We start from the raw sequence: 19,355 nt of genomic DNA on the forward strand, positions 1-19,355 counted from the left end.
ATATCTAAATCATAAAGTAATAACTATCATATGACTCTTGCATAACTATCTGTTTCTAAAAGAATTATAGCAGTGCTGACTCTTAATGACCACTTAGCACCACCAGACTACTGTGAAACCACTCTGACGTGATTTCCAATGGTTCAGCCTGAATGCGATTCATCCAGCTGAATTGATCTTCAGCTAAAGGTCAAACCAAATTTTCCAGGAAAGAATGAAAATTCTTTGATTGGGGGGGTTGCCTGGTAGAGGTTATCTATTAGTTCAGGGTTCACTGGGCTTGCTTTTTATTGATGCTATGGAAAGGGAATTGCACTGGGCACACTGACAGGGAATTTGACACAATGTTAGTCCCTTGTTATGTCAACAAGGGATCTTGAGAGATTGGGCCTGTGGAGTCCTTTAGGGAATCCAATTAAAAACCAAACAGCAGACAAGGACAATTCACTAAAGCCATGGCAGTGTTTGACAGATCAGCATGGTCAGCCCAATAACATTCATTATTCTGGGGTTCTCCTGATTAACGAGAATGTAAGATGCATACGTTTCTTCACTGGGTGACTTAACCTTTCCAAGTTCTGTTTTATTGCTCTTTGCAGCAAGAAAACGGAGATGTAGAACTCGGAGGCATTATGTTAGGACGTAATTGTTATTTTACATTGGAGGATGAATATTACCCAGAATTCTCTCAAACCTCATGCAAGGATATAGACTTAAATAAGCCATAGACCACCTGTAGGAGCCAATTTACTGAGTCACTGAAAAAATTCCCCCAAATCCACCTGGGTTCCTTATGCCGTGAAAGAGAATCTGACTCTTTAGTCAACTGATGCTAAGGATATCTGATGCTAGTTCTTTTGTTGAAACTCACTGTGGAAATTAGATTGCCAATATGCAGGTATTTTTTTTTCCTCTGAAGGTACCCCTTTAGGCAGACTGGGAGAATGTTCAGCTGACCTGTCCTGCTCAATTGACCATTTCCACTGTCAACTTGGCATCAGCCCACCAGTAGTACAGGGACTGCCCTAAGCCTTCTGCTGAGTGACTGTGGGTAAGTCACTTCACTTCTCTGTGCCTCACTTACCTCACCTGTAAAATGGGGTTTAAGACTGTGAGCCCATAGGAGACAGGGACTGTGTCCAACCCAATTATCTTGTACCTACCCCAGTGCTTAGTACAGTGCCTGGCACATAGTAAGCACTTAACAAATACCACAGTTGTTATTGTTATTATTCTTGTGTGACAGTAGGATTGGAATACAGTGCTGGAAGTGCAAAAGCCAGCAACCCTATCAATCAGGAAGGTGTGATGTAAACTCCTTCTCTGGACTGGGACTCCTTGTGGGCAGGGACTGTATCTACCAGCCCTTAGATTGTCCTCCCCTAAGAGTTTAGTACAGTGTGCTGCATACAGTAAGTGCTCGAAAAACTATGACTAATTGAAATCAGAGGTGAGTTTGGGAAAAGAGAAGGGGTGATCGTCTCCAAAAACAGTGGACTTGGCTCTGTGGCTCATTCTTCATTAATACTGGGCTTGTGCCTAACGTTAAATTTGTCACAAGAAAATTTAGGTCCCAAATGAAATTTCCTGTGGAGAAATTATTTATGGGGTTGGGTCACAGCCAGTCTGTTGGATAAGAGGAGTGGCTCTCAAGTTCTCTAATCAGATCTAGCAAGGGGATTGCAGGGAAGGAAAGGGAAAAACTACATGATTCAAAAAGCAAAGGGGCTGGTTTACCTCTATTTCCCAGAGGCCATTGGGACTTTTCTAGAGAAGTTTTCCTTCTGGGTCAGGTGTGGAAAACTGGGGTGGAGCTGGGGAGGAACTGTGATTCAGGAACTGCCACCTAGAAGGGAATGCTATTGTTGTACTAAATTTTCCTAAGTATTTAGTACAGTGCTCTGCACACAGTAAGCACTCAATAAATATGACTGAATGAATAAATGAATGAATAGAAAGGTTTTAGCAAATAATAATATAAATAAATGAATAAATGAGATGGGATGGAGTTTAGTGTTCATAAGGGATTTCCCAAAAGAAAAGGCTCTCTCTCTCTCTCTGCTTACTGCTTTGTCTCTATTGGCTGAAACTTTGCTCTGTGTTTGGAAAGAACTCATATGATGCATTTTCTCTGTTTAACAAATACTTGAGGTAAAATAGGCCATGGACCTAGCAATTTACTTTTGGGATTTGTGGTTCCAGCCTTTTCCCAAAACAAAAGACTTAACCTAAAAGAGGCCATACGTTTTGAAGATCTGACCCCAAAAACATGTTAAAAAGCTCTCCATATCTCTCCTCACTCCTGGATCTAAAATTGCACATCTTCCTCTGTAAATTCCCCTTGAATCTCCTTCTAAATTCATTTCTCTATCTGTGATGAAAGTATTATTTGCCAGCAACTATGTTCAGTCAGTATCAGAGCACTTCAAAAGGTTTACTATTTTGGACACCTGGACGAGTCCCTAACTCCCCTATTCCTTTTGAATGCTCTTTGCTTAACAGGGATGATGTTTATGATTATCAAAGGAAAAAAGACAAGCTCTTCCTCCAGATCTCTAAGCAGTTGTCTTTAAAAGATATTCGGCTATTCTGTCTTTTCACTTTCAAGCTCATACTATATCCTTTGTCCAAACAACCTAGTCACCGGTCTCATTTCTCACTCTAAAAAAACCCACCTGAAACAGAACGTGCTCCAGGTCCTTTTATTTTTTACCTCTTTTTTCTATTTTGGCTGCCTTAGCATGGAAACCCCAAGGAGAAGACATCGAGTTTGGGAAGAGATTGACCTATTATCCTACATGTCCCCAGAACCAAAGTTGCCATAGAGTTCCTGTCATGAGCTTTCCAAATCTTCCCACCTGAGGAAATTCTGAATGGAAGAATCTGTCTTCTGGGGTTCCTCCACACCACGACTGCTTACCCCCAGGCGGAGTTGCTAGAACCACCTTTTCACCAGGTTTTTCCTGAAATCACAATCGTGAAATATTTCAGTCATTTTCTCATCTATTTTATAGGTATATGTGCATAGGTGTATGCAGGTGTGTATAGGATGCTATTTACAGTCAGTGGGAGACTTGCAAATATATTTTATAAATATACTGACTAGATGAACTGCAGTCAAGCAGAGAGCAATCTGTGATGTGCTACGAAAACCATCTTTATTTTCAGAAATGAAAAACCTTCCATTTTAATCAGAATAATATGTCCCAAGTCTTGATGTGCTTTAGAATGAGTCAATCAATGATGTTTATTGAGTCCTTGTAATGTTCAGAGCTTGGGAGAGTACATTTATATAGAAAGTCCTTTGGGATTAGAAACATTTTATATCATGGGCCATCAAATGCCTGAGATAATCTCATGGAAACAGTCCTCTCTGATTGGATAATTCTACTGCAGAATTTCACTCCCCCTGAGTGTACCATCCACATCTTCTCCTTCATAGGTTGCTGTATTCAATCACTCAGTCAATAGTATATATTGACAGCCTACTGTGTGCAGACCACTGTACTAAGCATTTGAGAAAGTCAGAAGCCAAAGTCACAGTCCCTACCCTCAAGGGGTTTACATGAAAATATAGGAATTCATAAGATCGTATGACATGGTGATTTCTATTGATTTAATCATTATAAAGAGAGGCAAATCATGATAGTGTATTTGGTGCATTAGTGACCCATGTTGGCTGTTTATGATACCAAAATAGATATGTGTCCTCAGAGCAACTTGGTGATCTCGGGCAACTTGGTGAGTGCAGCCAAGATCAGAATTTTCTCTACCAATGTAGGGATTTTTTTCACCCTTTGCCACAGAACGGACACCATGAATCCAGAGGGAGGAGTCACTTAAAGAACACAAGAGTGACCAAAAAATCAGTGGGAGAGCTGTGCCTCAGAAACAGGTACTTTGAAAATGGGATCTTGTTAAGAACAGGGCAATCTCCCATTTTTCCTCCAGGTATGACCTCTGGAAATCTGGTAAGAGCCAAGTATACATGTATCTATGTGCACCGCCCCCTCCCTCTACCTCCCCACTCACACACCCACCACCCAACCCTAAACACATATACAGCAGTTCTCTCTTCCAATAAGGGTCATCAAACTTTTGAAGCAAATTTTAGTGACCGCCTGCCTTTCCCAGGCCAGAAATAAGATTGCGAGATATTCTCCATATTTGTCCCAAAACAGAGGTTTCTAGCCCTGGATGTGAGGGGGACGCCTAGAGTCGGGGAGAAAGAGGAAAGATCCAGGTGGTGCATTCTGGATGAGAGAGACATAGTAGTAGAAATAATAGCGAATCGAAACAGTCCAACGAATAGGACTAGGAAAAAATTAGGCCAAGCTTTAAAGAAATTTGGCCGTAGCCAAGAAAGAACAATAATCCTTATTTAAAATTGCGGGTTTTGTGTTGTTACACCTCTAGTTTACTCAATTTCACCTCATCATTGCTGTGACATTGCTAAATATGGAAGAGCTGCTATAAAGTTTTGCGCACACTTCAAATTATTGTAGGTTGATAGCTTTTTTCACTATCTGCATGACCGCTCTTAAAGGATACAAAGTACGTCTGGGAGGAGTTTAATGCATGTGTTGAGATAAATCACATGTCCTGTTTGCATGTACAACTGTCATTCACCCTAACCGCAAGTCAAGTTCTAGGATTGGATTGGCTCTATGGACTCAGATAAGAAAAGAAAAGCCTCAAATGAATTACACCCAGAGAGGAAAAAAAAGTCAGGACAGGTCTTTTCCTCAGCCTCAGCTCCTTATATTCATCTTTCTAGCCGCTATAAAAAATAGCTCCTTTTCACCAAAATATTTAATTCATGAAGAATAAATGAAGACATTTAAAACTTTATATGAAAAGGTGAATATGAATTATTACTTTTCATTCTTCCATGTATTCATCAAAATTATTTCTTAAGTCATACCAACTTCAATAGAAATGGAATCACCCTGCGTCTGACCATTCCCTGTCATTCTGTTGACAGAGTTTTATGTACATATCAGTAGGAACTTAAAGGAAGGTAATACAAATATGGAGAATATCTCACAATCTTATTTCTGGCCTGGGAAAGGCAGGCAGGCACTGATGGAATAAATGCTTTCCTCAAGCACCAGGGTTTGCATTCTTCCTTGCAGAAAACCCCACCTTTTACTTTATTAGTCAAAAAGCTAGTAAACATTGATAAATACCTTGAGCATGATATTTTAAATATTCGACTACTGGTCCGTTGCATTCATTGCGCCTAATTGGTGAGATTTTCCTCTACATCGTCTTCAGACCAGTGCTGTTATTCCTCTTCTTAAAGTTCATTTGGGAATGTTCTTCTTACATCATTATTTTTAGTTGTTAGCAGGAATGCTTGCCTGGCAGATCTGCATCCCTCATAGCTCTTCGATAGCATTGAAAAATAACTCCACAGTGACAAACAGCCATGGGCAAGTCACCCTTCCTGCGTTTTCCACCCTTTTTCCCTTTCTAAGAGAAGTCCTTGCACGGAAGAGCTTGGCAGAAGTAAGTGAGACTGGAAGCCAGTCGTTTTGACTGCTAGTTTCCAACACGTGTTTTGACACAAGCTTATTTGTGGGTGTGTCTATTTTTGTTTGTATGTATGTAATTTTCCCGTTTCCTCCATAAGCTCCCAGTGGTTGGTTACTCAATGTCTTGACTGGCCAGGCACCGGATCCGAATGAGGATTTTACTCTATTCCTTCAGCTGGTAAGTGACGAAAGACAATAAAATATAATTTTTTCAATGGGATTTGTTAAGCACAAGCTATGTTCCAGGTACTGTTCTGAGCACTGGGGTAGATACAGGCAGCATGGCCTAGTGGATAAGAGCATGAGCCCGGGAGTCAGAAGGATCTGGATTCTAATCCTGCTCCTCCTTTTTGTCTGTTTTATGACCCTGAGTAACTTGCTTTACTTCTCTGTGCCTCAGTTACCTCATCTGTAAAATGTGGATTAAGACTGAGCCCTGTGTTGGACAACGCTGTATCCAACCTGATTTGCTTGTACCCACCCCAGTGCTTAGAACAGTGCCTGGCACAGAGTAAGCACATAAAACAACATTATTATTATTGTTAATTGGGTGGCACACAGTCCATGGCCCACATGGGTCTTCCAGTTCTAATCCCCATTTTATAGTTAAGGTAACTGGTAAGTGATTTGGCCAAGGTTACGCATCAGGCAAATGCTGGAGTCAGGATTAGAACCTGGGTCCTTCTGACTCCTAGGCCTGTGCTCTATCCACTAGGCCATGCTGCTTCTCATGAAATATTTGAAACTTACTTGAAATAGGGTCTTGGATCTACTTTAGCAGATGTGTGGAGGTCCCAGAGGTTGGGGAGAATGGTATCAAGGGTCACAGTGGGATTCTGAGTAATAAACACTCTGGACATGTCACCCCCCTCCTTAAAAATCTCCAGTGGTTGCCTCTCAACCTTTGTATGAAGCAAAAACTCGTCACTTTTGGCTTCAAAGCTCTTCATCCCCTTGGCCCCTCCTCCCTTATCTCCCTTCTCCCCTTCTCTGCTCTAGCCTGCACATTCTGCTCCTCTGCTGCCACTAACCTTGTCCCTTGGCCTCCAGGTTGCCTGTCCCACGATCAACCCCTGGACCACGTCCTACCTCTGGCCTGGATTGCTCTCTCTCTTCACATTAGCCAAACTAGCTCTCTTTCCCCCTTTCAAAACCTTACTGAGAGCTCACCTCCTCCAGGAGGCCTTCCCAGACTGAGTCCCCCCCTGCTCCTCCTCTCCTCCTCCTCTCCCCATCGCCCCTACTCCCTCCCTCTAATCTACCCTGCCCCACACCACTTGTGTATATTGTACATATTTATTATTCTATTTATTTTATTAATGATGTGTATATATCTATAATTCTATTTATTTTGATGCTATTGATGCCTGTCTACTTGTTTTGTTTTATTGTCTGTCTCCCCCTTCTAGACTAAGAGCCTGTTGTTGGGTAGGCTTTGTTTCTATCTGTTGCTGAATTGTACTTTCCAAGCGCTTAGTACAGTGCTCTGCACACAGTAAGTGCTCTGTAAATATGATTGAATGGAGAGACTTGATTGTTAATTGCACATCTCTTGTTGTAGCTCTCCCAGGTAGGATGTGCCTTTCAGCCACATCCCTATGCTATCTGGGACCAGTCCAGACCTCTCTACCAGTCCAAAGAGCACTGACCTCCCACTGGTAGATAGGGAAGGGGAAACTTCCCCTGCAACTTAAAATCACGGGACACAGTGGAAATCCCAGATAGGGTTTCTGTCAACCTGAACCACAGAGGGCTTTCCCAGCATCTATCCTGAGAATGCCTAAACCAATCAATCAATCAATCAATCAATCAATCACTTCCTTAAAAGGGAGAACCAGAAGGTGGCCTGCTCTGGTGCCTGAGATTCCCAAAGTCCCTCTGTGGTTCTGGAGAGAGATGGGGAATGAGACTTCTCCTCAGCACCCTTCCTTAGCAATGTGTGGGTGAGTCCCTTGAGACCATGCATCTCTGGTCTCTGCAGCCACTAAAGAGCCCCATTCAAGTGCAGGTTATTTGTCTCACATTTCTGCGAGACAATGTGTCTTCTCTTCCTTTGCTCCCCGTTCCTTGCAGGTCCCTATTGAAAGAAGTAAGATGTTGGGAGGTGGTTAGGGAGGGGGTGGGGTAGACTGTCACTCAAGTTTCCCATTTCTAGGAGCACCCACATTTCACTTTCCATTTTATCATTTTTAATATTAAATTTAATTTCCATCTTAAAATGTTTTTTCTTCATCATTTTTCATCCAACTTTTCTTAAACTTTTGACAAAAATAAAATATGCCACACTTAGCTGTTTTGATAGAAAACAAACTGCATAGTTCAGAAAATATAAAAATGCAAAAGATTGATGTTTTTCACTTTTGTCCCAAAAGGGCTCTAGCTTTTTCCTGGCCCAGGGCCTCAGAAATATTTTATTCAGGCCTTGCTTCCCTCACCCTCACAGGAAACTTATCTCGCACAGTTTCCTCATTTGTTAAAGGATAAGGACTTTAAAATAGAATGAAGGGGAGGGGGGGGAAGCAAGAGGTAAAGAAGGTTGTACACTATCAACATCTCTATTTACTGAACACCTACAGTGGGCAGAGCACTGTTTCAGTCGCCTGGGAGCATGCAATACAAGATCACCCACAGTCTCTACGGTATTGGAGAATCGGGTAAAGAGGGTGTAAGTGATGAGAGGCCAGGAGCAGTTCAAAAACATCTTTTCTTATAGCAAGGCAGCCTAAGTTGACTAGCAGGAAGGAGAAGACTCAAGCTTTCAGATTTATACTTGCTGGTATTCCTCCTAACTGGTTTCAGGTGATCTATGTAGACAGCTTTCTTGAGTAGAGGTAAGTTCTTGTCTCCCACATGTAACCAGCTGAATTGATTTCAGACTAACTAGGAGCCCAGCACTATTAACCACTGGGTCTATTGGTTAAACTGAATTTTTTTTTTCCTTGAAAAGTACTTAGGTTACCAGTAACCTGTTAAAATTGAATGCCTTTGTAAAACCGAAAAAAGAAACAAAACAAACAGTCTTTATAAATAAATTAAAATTCTAACTAAAAAGCTAATTATAAGCGTATTTGTTTTGTTTGAGGTAAGGCACATCTATTATCATAAAGATAATTAACTCAGTCTGACAGATCTAATAAAAGGACAAGTTTAGCATGGGCTTAGCCAAAAGCCCAAGGCAAGCAATTTTTATAATTACTAGTTATTGTAACTGGGCTCAGAGAAAATGGTCTGTGATATTTAAACAGTAATGTTAATTTGCATTTAGACCTGTTTTTTTTTCCCAGAATGGGATAAGTAAAGGACCAGAAGAAGTAAAAGAAACCTCAATAACTAAAAAAAAAATAAAAATAATAGAGGACCAATAATGGATTCCTCTTCACAGAGAAACTAAACTCTTTTATGTCTAGATAATTAATACCCTTACAAGGTAAGTGCTTTAGTAATCACAAAACAATTAAACAGTTTAACACAATTTTAGCATTCAGGAAATGGCAAATTTTCAGTTTAAACTGATGTGTCAAAGCATCCTGTGCTCAGTGCTACTTTAAAACTGTAAATCATAGATCTGCTTTGAATGCTGTATTTGTCATCAGTGTTGTGGTTTGGGTAGTACAATATAAGAAAATGATGGAAACTAGAAAAGTGACAATACTGATTTTTAAAAAGCAATTATGTGCTCCCCCAGATCCCAGTAGAAAAAGTGAACCTGCAGAAGATTGCCAATGGGCAAGAGGTGGAACTACCTGATATCTTCTGGGCAGAAACAATCTCAGCCTTTCAACCAGACCCTTAGCAGAGCAAAACAAATCAACATGTTTAAAGGAGGAAGATACTTTTTAGCTGCTCCTATAATAAAGTTGTAGAAATAAGTAATGAACGACTCCAGAAATAGTTTGGTAACCCATGACTCTATTTATTACCATTGTTCTTGTCTGTCCGTCTCCCCCGATTAGACTGTAAGCTTGTCAAATGGCAGGGACTGTCTCTATCTGTTGCCGACTTGTTCATTCCAAGCGCTTAGTACAGTGCTCTGCACGTAGTAAGCGTTCAATAAATACTATTGAATGAATGAATGAAAAGTCAAAAAGCACTTAAGGTTCAAACACCTAGTAGTCGATCATCTACTTAATTATGTATTATGGATTTTCACGTAGAATTAGCACTGTCCATTTTGTAAATGTGTTCTATGATTTCTCAATGTGATCTCCCTTTCCGGTTTCTGCCAGTGAAGTGAATAGTTAACCAATCCACCTAAGTAATTGCATTTACTGACACTTCTTTCAGAGGTAAGAAAGGAAAAAGTTTTTTAAAAAACTCAATTGTTAATTAATTAGTGTGCATCCTGACTGGCTACCTCTTAGAAACAACATTTTTTAGGTATTTTTTCATTTTTCTTTTTATAGTATTTGTTAAGCACCTATGTGTCAAACATTGTTCTAAAATATAGAAAATAAACACTTATGTAAATTTTCCAGGCAAGAAAGACTGTGACAATCTACATTTCCACCCACTCCCATTCCCCCTACAAAAAAAACAAACAACCATCAAGGTTCACCTCCGGTGACTTCTCTCAAGAAATCCTTTGATAATGTCCTCAAATATAACAGGTCAGTCCATTTAGATAGACTTCTTTCCTATCTCATTTTGTAGTATTTTATCAGACTCTTCAATAGCATCAAAGCACAGAAGTTCAGCCAAACTTCTTATCCCAGGACCACAGGCCCAAACGAAGTTGGACAGAGTGATAAAAATTCCACCTGTGGCTAAGGAACAGTGTAATTACACAAGAAAATACAGCATAGCAGCCAGTCCTGGGAGTGCTCTTCAGGGGATCGGTGATCTCTGCCATTCAAAGAATTACTGCTCCTAAGATCCATTGTTACCGACTGTTCCTACCTGAGAATTGCACCAGCGAAATCTTATACATATCAAATCTTATCTTGTACATATCTTACACGTACCAAATCTTATGCATATCAAACGTTTTTCACAAAAATACAAAACTGAAAGCTGTCACCAAATTTTGCATTCTGTACAGGGCTGGTAAAATCACTACAGATAGCTAGGACATAGCAAAATGCTCAACCACTCTCCCCTTTCTCTGGTCCTGCCTTTATTCCAGATATCTATGGAGGAGAGAAACTGGATTTGTTTACTGAGGCATTTCTCTTCAAGGTTGGGCGACAGATCAGCCTGCCTACAACAGAAGCAGCAAAGGGAGAAAGAAAGGAGAAGAACTGATTGGAATCCACGTACCCAACCTTTCTCAGTTTATGGGTGGGTAGGGACCAAAACTTCATTTGTTCAGATTGCCAGAGGGTCACTGAGTTAAGGCAGGGTTCACTTGTCTGAAATTGGAACCGCTTTAATTATTATTTATATAGCACTAGGAGGGAATAAATGTACATTGCCCCGTGCGTTGGAGAAAGCTGTGCTGAGCAAGGGAAAAAGTGTTTGCCCTGAAAATTTCACATTCTAAAACCACAAGCAGTGTATTATCAGATGGGTTGACCCTGAGTGGGTTGAGGGTCATCGTTAAATAGAATATTTCATGAAGTAGGTGTGTCCGCAACCTGTCCTTTTGAAGAAGGGAAGGAGAAAGCTGTTCGGGAAGGGAGGGGCAGAGGGAGGTGGTCCCTTCACTAAATTGTTCCAGGCCAAGGTATAGATTTGACAGGAAACTCCGGGAGATGTGTGGAAAGAAATAGGGATGGAAGTTTGAGTGGATCTGAAGGAGTGGCTGTGGAGGAGGAAATGAGCCTTGTATTTTACCTAGTAGCCAAAATGCAGAGAATCCTTCATAACGAAAGAGCTAGGAGGTTAAGCATTTAGAAGACTTCCTTGTGAACATGATTAAAAGATTGCATAGGGTGACCTGGGATCCCCCCAAATTCTCACATGCTCTCTGAAAATCCCCATTTAATAATAGATATGGTTTCTTTCTTTGGGCTAAGTGCTGAGGTGGAAGCAAGGTTAGCAGATTAGACACAGTCCCTGTCCCACAAAGGTTCCCCCAATCTATCTTTACAGATGAGGAAACTGGGACACAAGGAGGTTAAATGACTTCTACAAAGTTCCACACCAGGCCTTCGGTAGAACAGGGCTTAGACCCCGGCCTCCTGACTCCTAGGCTGTTGTTACATTTGGATATTCAAATATAGAATTTTGTTTCTTTAGGATTTCTACATGACCTGGAAATAAATTTACTTCTCTGGAATTTAAGCATCTGTTTTTTTGGAAGCATCAGAAATAAGCCAGCAGAAAGCTGGATGAAAAGCATCTTTTGTTTAAACTGTGACTCAGGCCTGGTAAATGGAGAAGTATTATATAAAGATTGAGAATATCAAAGCCCTTTGTTAAAAAAGCCCCTCAAAGTACTGATAGCATTTCATGACTCCATGACTCTGTAGCTAAGTGTGTCAGAGTTGATGGAGTCCTGACCCATCCACGCACCATTACAACTGGAATAAAACAAGAGTGAAGCATAGACTCAATCTTACTCCAACCTAGTCTATGAACAAGGACACAACAAAAGATCCTGAACTGTATCTTCAAATATGTTCCTGATCCTCTGGGAGAGTCTCGCACCTCAAAAGGCGAGAAGCAGCGTGGTCTACTAGATAGAGTATGGGTCTGGGAGTCAGAGGAACTAAGTTCTAATCCTGGCCCTGGCACTTATTTTCTGTGTGACCTTTGGACGTCACTTCACTTCTCTGTGCCTCAGTTACCTCATCTTTAAAATGGGGGTTAAGGCTGTGAGCCCCATGTGGGATAGGGACTGCGTCCAATCTGATTACCTCATAATTACCCCAGTACTTAGAACAGTGCTTGACACACAGTAAGCACTAAATAGATATTGTGGCTATTAATAATAACAAAAGGTTAAGAGCATTATCAAAATAAATTTGAAGTTTTTATGCTGGAAGTTCTGCGTATGAAGATGGCTGTATGCAAAACATGGTGATTTCCAAAAATGATGGATTTTTTAAAATTAATTGCTTAGTACAGTGCTCTGCACATAGGAAGCACTCAATAAATACTGTTGAATGAATGGATCTGTTTGAAGACTCACCAGAGCTGAAGAAGATTGCGCTAGGGAAATCTCATGCAGCAGAAGATTTTCACTAAAGATACTGAACTGAAAACTGTCACCAAATTCTCCATACAGCCCAAGACACAATGATGTACTGATTGGCAAGGAAATCAAAATGAATCAAGAAGGCCACTTTGTCTTTTGGGATTCTAGATGTCACAAAGTGACATCAACTGAGTGTCCATCTTCTTACCAAATTGCAATTTAATTTAATACTTGTATTTGTTTAGTGCTTAGTATGTACTGAGCACTGTAGTCAATCATATTTAATGATTGCTTACTATGGGCAGGACACTGTATTAAGCACTTGGGAGAGTACAGTATAGCAATAAACAGCTGCATCCCCTGCACACGGTGAGCTTACAGTCAAGAGGGGGAAGTGTACTAAGCACTGGAGTCGATACAAGTTCAACATGTTGGACACAGTTCCTATGAAACTCTTTAAGCAATGGAAAATTTCAATGTCTGATTGTGGGCATTTGGTCAAATTCAGATCTGACATTATGAACATGCTCCCAACCTCACCTATACGCCAAATGCAGGCCACGTTAATGAAGACAGAGTACAGTTTAGTCCCCTACCCTTGAAGTCACATGCAACCTATCTATGGACTGCTGGAAAAATCACAATGGTAGGTAGAAATCAGAATTCAGAAAGCCTTTCTTCCTAACCTAAGTATCTAGCATGTGATGAAGCACGATCACAAACAGCAACAGGGCATGAAAATTCACTGAAACTGCAGCCAGAAGACTGGGGCTTTACAGTCCTATCCATAAACAAGGCAAATGTTCACCCTTAGGCCTGCCATCTGTAATTAGGAAGGAATTATCAGGTCAATACCTTTTCACCCAGGTCAAACGGTGGATTGGAAAAAGACAAACTGGGGCCCTATAGACAGAGTGCAGTCATTATAGTGTATTATTAATCATCTTCACAAACACAAAATGAAATGTCTTCTTCATGAGAATAGCATATTTTCTTTGCTTATGAATTGATCCTTATTTACTCCTCATGGGAATAAGTTTTTTTCTTCTGATGCAAACTGGCTTTAAACTACTGATGTGCTAATCTCTCTCTAGGAAATTCCAGGACTCATTGATTTGTGGGCTGCATAGGTATTAATCTACCTTGGTTGGAAAACTGAAAGAAGAGACCATTAATTAAATCATCCTGAGGTTATTTTTCAAAATATTAATGTAAGCAGTGACAGAGACACCTCAGAGAGTTCTAACTTGGATTTGCTTTGGATAAACTTATAAACTTTGTGAACTTAAGTTGATTTGAGGAAGAATATAAAAAATCAATTTTACCTGAGGAAATCTAGGCACCGGAGAAGAATTGCCAGATCAAATAATGACTAAATGGCACTTTTTCCCTTTGAGCATTTTATGAAACAGGATTTTGAGCTCTTTAATGGAAAGCCTGTTTAGAAATCCTGTGTTTTTACTGCATATTGTTATTTCTTTTATTACTATAATTCCCAAAGGTTGTCAAAATAAGCACTTGAGTACTCAACTTCATCACCCTTTGCCCTTACGTATATATCTCTTGACTCTATTACTTCCACCTACCTGCAATTTATTCAAGTGTCTGTCCCCTTCACTAGATTGTAGCATGGAGATCATGATGACTAACACTATTGTACTCTCCCAAGCGCTTACTTCGATGTTCTGTATGGATTAAGTGACAGATGGATTGAAGTATGAGGTTTCACAAAAAAAAAATGTGTGAGAACTTTTAGCATGATCTCATTCATTAAATAAAGAAAATAAAGGCCCAATATGAAACTCCCAGAGAGAATAGGTTTACATTCAACACATTTTTTTTTGTGGGTTAATGTGAATCTCACTGGTTGAAGTAGATGATTTTTTTCTCAGTAAGTTTCAGATAAAAGTCACATAACCGTTCATAGGGGTAACTAAACTGACCCTCAGTCAAACAGTCAAAAATTCAGTGGAATTTACTGAGCTCTTACTGTGTCCAGAACACTAAACTAAGGGTTTGGGTGAATACAGTACAAAGGTGTGGGTATAGATATCCCTTCCCACAAGCAGTTACTTAGACTGTGATTCCAGTGAGGAACAAGGGACTGTGTCCAATTTAATTTTTATCTACGCTTAGAAAAGTGTTTATCACATAGTAAGTGCATAACATCCTACCTCTGGCCTGGAACGCCTTCCCTCCCCATAGCAGACAGATACTTGGTCTCCCCCATTTCAAAGTCTTATTGAAGGCACATCTCCTCCAAGAAGCCTTCCCTAACTAAGCCCTCCCTCCTTCTCTCCCACTCCCTTCTGCATCACTCTTACTTGCTCCTTCATTCATCCTCCCTCCCATCCTTACAGAATATTATCTGTATATATCTGTAAAGTATTTATTTAGCTATTCATTTATACTAACGCCTGTCTCCTCTTCTAGACTGTGAGCTCATTGTGGACAGGAATGTGTATGTCTGAACTCTCCCTAGTGCTTAGTACAGGGCTTTGCACACTGTAAGCATTCAATAAATATTAATGATTGATTGCATGATTAACAAATAGAATAAAAAAGGATCTTACAGACTAGAAGGTGAGACAGACACTACAATAAATTACAGATGCATATGTAGATAAGTCCTATGGGGCTGGGGAACAGAAGAGAAGGCATAAATCAAAAACCATGTTTTTGTTTTGGGGTGTGTGTTTTGTTTTTTTTTTAAAAAACCATCAAAACATTATCCCAAGAAAATACACTTTTTCTTTCTCTTTTAGAATGTGCCTGGTTGAATCCCCCAGTATTCTGGGGTCTTGCTCAGTATATCTTTAATTTGGATCCCACAGAATTCTGTGACCAGGAACTCTGGCACCTCAGAATTCTTTAAGGCTTAATTTGAGCATGTATTCAGCATGCCCCAAGTCCAGAGATGGAAAGTCAAACATTTCAAATGAGCAAAAACACCTGAGAGTGACTGGTGACTGGTATACTGATCAGGCTAATCATCACAGATCTAGTCAATCATATTTATTGAAATTACTGTGTGCAGAGCATTGTGTTAAGCTCTTAGAAGAGTCCAATATAACAATAGACACATTCCCTGCCCCCTATGAGCTTACGGTCTAGTTCTAATTCCAAGACATTTGGAAAACTGAACAAAGGACAATTTACAATTTACAAATAGCCAGGACTAACTCTATCTTGGCTAAACTGGGACACATGAGCATCATTAATAGCATCAATCCAGGGGTAGGGGACTCTATCCTGGAAGCCAGAATCAGACAGAATAGTTCATCACAGAAGAAAAGGCCACACTTTCTCTAAAATGTTCTAACTTTTCAGCATGACCTAGCACAAGCCTGGGAGTCAGAAGATCTGGGGTCTAATTCCAGCTCTGCTACATGTCTACTGTGTGACCTTGGTCAGGTCACTTAGCTTCTCTGGGCTTCAATTTCCTCATCTGTAAAATAGGGATTAAATCCTCCCTCTAGACTGTAAACTCACTGTGGGTGAGGAATGAGTCTATCGACTCTGTCATACTGTACTCTCCCAAACATTTAGTAATAATAATGTTGGTATTGGTTAAGCGCTTACTATGTGCAGAGCACTGTTCTAAGCGCTGGGGTAGATAGAGGGTAATCAGGTTGTCCCACGTGAGGCTCACAGTTAATCCCCATTTTACAGATGAGGTAACTGAGGCACAGACAAGTTAAGTGACTTGCCCACAGTCACACAGCTGACAAGTGGCAGAGCCGGGATTCTAACCCATGATCTCTGACTCCGAAGCCCGGGCTCTTTCCACTGAGCCACGCTGCTTCTCTGGTAAGCATTTTACATTTAGTAAAGTGCTTAAGTACTCATTAATGTGCTCAGTACACAGTAAATACTCAATAAATACCATTGGTGATGGTGACATATGAAGGCATGGAGGAAAACACTGATATCTTACTCAGCTGTACACCCCTGCTTATGCAACAGACCATCACAGAGTGGAAAGGTTGCAAGATTAATTTCATACCTCCAGGTACTCTTTCCTCTATATTCATATCTGAGATGTTGGTCACCTAGATCATAAAATCACTAAACAGATAAAGGGTCAAACTAAACAGTCCAAAAAATCTCTAACAATAGCTTCTTTCAGATGAGTTACTGTATATGGGTTCCATGAACGTACTGTAGAGCTAAAGCAAATACAGGGATGACTAAATCTCTCATTTCCCCATCCTGTTTTCCCTCCCTATTGTGTCACACATGTACTTGAGTCCCAACCCTCTTAGATCTTAGTCTAAGACCACAGTCACACAGCTGACAAGTGGCAGAGCAGGGATTCGAACCCATGATCTCTGACTCCTAAGCCTGGGCTCTTTCCACTGAGCCACGCTGCTTCTCTGGTAAGCACTTTACATTTAGTAAAGTGCTTAAGTATTCATTAATGTGCTCAGCACACAGTAAATACTCAATAAATACCATTAGTGATGGTGACATATGCAGACATGGAGGAAAACACTGATATCTTACTCTACTGTACACCCCTGCTTATGCAACAGACCATCACAGACACCTTAGGTAGCCCCCCAGTCTCAAGGCCTATTGCACTTACGTTCACATTTTGATGAATATCTTAAGGATTAATCGGGGTTTGGGGAGATCCCAGCTTTCATTTATAATAATGTTGGTATTTGTTAAGAGCTTACTATGTGCAGAGCACTGTTCTAAGCCCTGGGGTAGATACAGGGCAATCACGTTGTCCCACGTGAGGCTCACAGTTAATCCCCATTTTACAGATGAGGTAACTGAGGCACAGACAAGTTAAGTGACTTGCCCACAGTCACACAGCTGACAAGTGGCAGAGCTGGGAGTCGAACCCATGGTCCCTGACTCCGAAGCCCAGGCTCTTTCCACTGAGCCACGCTATCCATTCCTTCTCACTGTTTGGGTTCAAAGATCATTCCCGGGCAGTTACTACAGAAACAGCCCCATCCTTGTTGTTCCGGGGGACATCTAGCAAGAGCGGCTCCATTCCCAGTGTCCTTTCAGGGGAAGTCCTGCCCTCCCAGGCAAGAGGAAGTCCAACCCTGCTTATTTCTCCTGCCCGCACCCCCTTCACTAGTGCTGGTGAAAGTTGCTCTTAAAGGACTCTGGGAAGTGTTGAGGTATGAGGTCTGTTTTGCTGGCCTCATAGCTGCCAATCAATCATTCAATCATTTTTTGAACATTTACTGTAATAAGCACTTGAGAGAATGCAGTGCAACAGAACTGGTAGACATGTTTCCTGCCCACAAAGAGAAGCAGCCTGGCCTAGTGGAAAGAACATGGGCCTGGGAACCAGAAGACATGGATTCTGATTCTGGTTCTGCCACCTACCTGCTGTGTGACCTTGCGCAAGTCACTTCCCTTCTCTGTGCCTCAGTTACAACATCTGTAAAATGAGGATTAAGACTGTCTTTCCAAAGGAAACATGGACTGCACCCAACCTGATTGTCTTCTATCTATACCAGCGCTTAGTACAGTGCCTGACATATAGTAGGTGCTTAACAAATGCCATTATAAACGAGCTTATAATTATAATTATATTTGTTGAATGCTTACTACATGCTAAGTACTGAACACTACATGTGTATGGGGCTCTCCATCTAAGTAGGGGGGTATGGGATTTAATCCCAATTTTACAGATGAGGAAATTGAAGCCCAAAAAGGTTAAGTGACTTGCCCAAGGTCACACAGTAGGAAAGTAGTAGTAGTGATTAGGGGCCAGGTCCTCTGACTCCCAGACCTATATTTTTTTCCACTAAACCATGGTGCTTCCCAATCTTTAAGGTATAGCTTGGCTTAGAGGATAAAGCACGTGTCTAGGAGTCAGAAGATCATGGGTTCTAATGCTGGCTCTGCCATTTGTCTGCTTTGTGACTCTGGGCAAGTCATTTCACTTCTCTATGCCTCAGTTACATCATCTGTAAAATGGCGATTGAGACTTTGAGCCCCACGTGGTCTAGGGACTGTGTTTAAGCCGATTTGCTTGTATCCATCCCAGCACTTAATACAGTGCCTGGTACATAGTAAGCACTTAAATACCATTATTATCATTATTGTTATAATAATAAAGGTGCAGTGACTTCAACAAGCTCCCCAGATCTCTGAATATGAGCTGAAGACTCCATCCATATTGTTTCTTCAACAATTGTGAGGTAATTATTTGAACAAGTAAATTGTTGCAGAGAGAATAATGAGAGTCACTAGGGTATAAATTCAGAATTCAGACTTTAGTTGTGTTTGTGCTGTACTGGATTCAGCCAGGGTTTTATCCCATGTGCTTTCAATCCCTGCTTTCTCGGTAATGACAGAGAAACTGTATATGCTACTCAGTAAAGACGGATTTGTCTGAGTTCCTGCTAAATCAATGTTTATTCATTGAAATCTATTTTATTGTTTTTTCAGAGAAAACTAAATGGCAGTACTTTATGGGTGGAGATTTGGCAAGTCAGTATCTGTGCTCGTTACCAGCTGGCACTTCCCCAAGCTTCGTTTACACCATTTACTTCATTGGTGGATTGTTTCTCTCAGCCTGTGCCTTCTTTTGGACAAGTTAGACTCCCTTTGTTCATTTTATAATAGAGAGCAGGCCATTTCCTATCCTGCATCAACAACAACCCTCCATCAGACACCCTGACTTACATTTTGGGGCCCCTGATAGTCCTTCTGGGTAAATGTGGGAAAGGTTGAGAAGACTGATGCATGACCAATAAGGCCACCCC

The 19,355-nt window shown here is 40.8% G+C and overlaps 2 long non-coding RNA genes across 2 annotated transcripts; one reads left to right on the plus strand and one right to left on the minus strand.

Annotated features, from left to right (window-relative positions):
• Positions 1-801: 801 nt before the first annotated feature.
• LOC114818204 lies at positions 802-9,479 on the plus strand. The gene is made up of 4 exons (XR_003766040.2): positions 802-1,051; positions 3,807-3,895; positions 5,636-5,715; positions 9,223-9,479. It is a non-coding gene; the product is annotated as an uncharacterized LOC114818204 (long non-coding RNA).
• LOC120638995 lies at positions 2,689-7,733 on the minus strand. Its single transcript, XR_005661077.1, has 3 exons — positions 7,560-7,733; positions 5,190-5,712; positions 2,689-2,963 (listed from the first exon to the last, which is right to left on the minus strand). It is a non-coding gene; the product is annotated as an uncharacterized LOC120638995 (long non-coding RNA).
• Positions 9,480-19,355: the final 9,876 nt, after the last annotated feature.

This window comes from Ornithorhynchus anatinus, chromosome 18 (genome assembly GCF_004115215.2).
Source record: "Ornithorhynchus anatinus isolate Pmale09 chromosome 18, mOrnAna1.pri.v4, whole genome shotgun sequence".
Lineage (NCBI taxonomy): Eukaryota > Metazoa > Chordata > Mammalia > Monotremata > Ornithorhynchidae > Ornithorhynchus > Ornithorhynchus anatinus.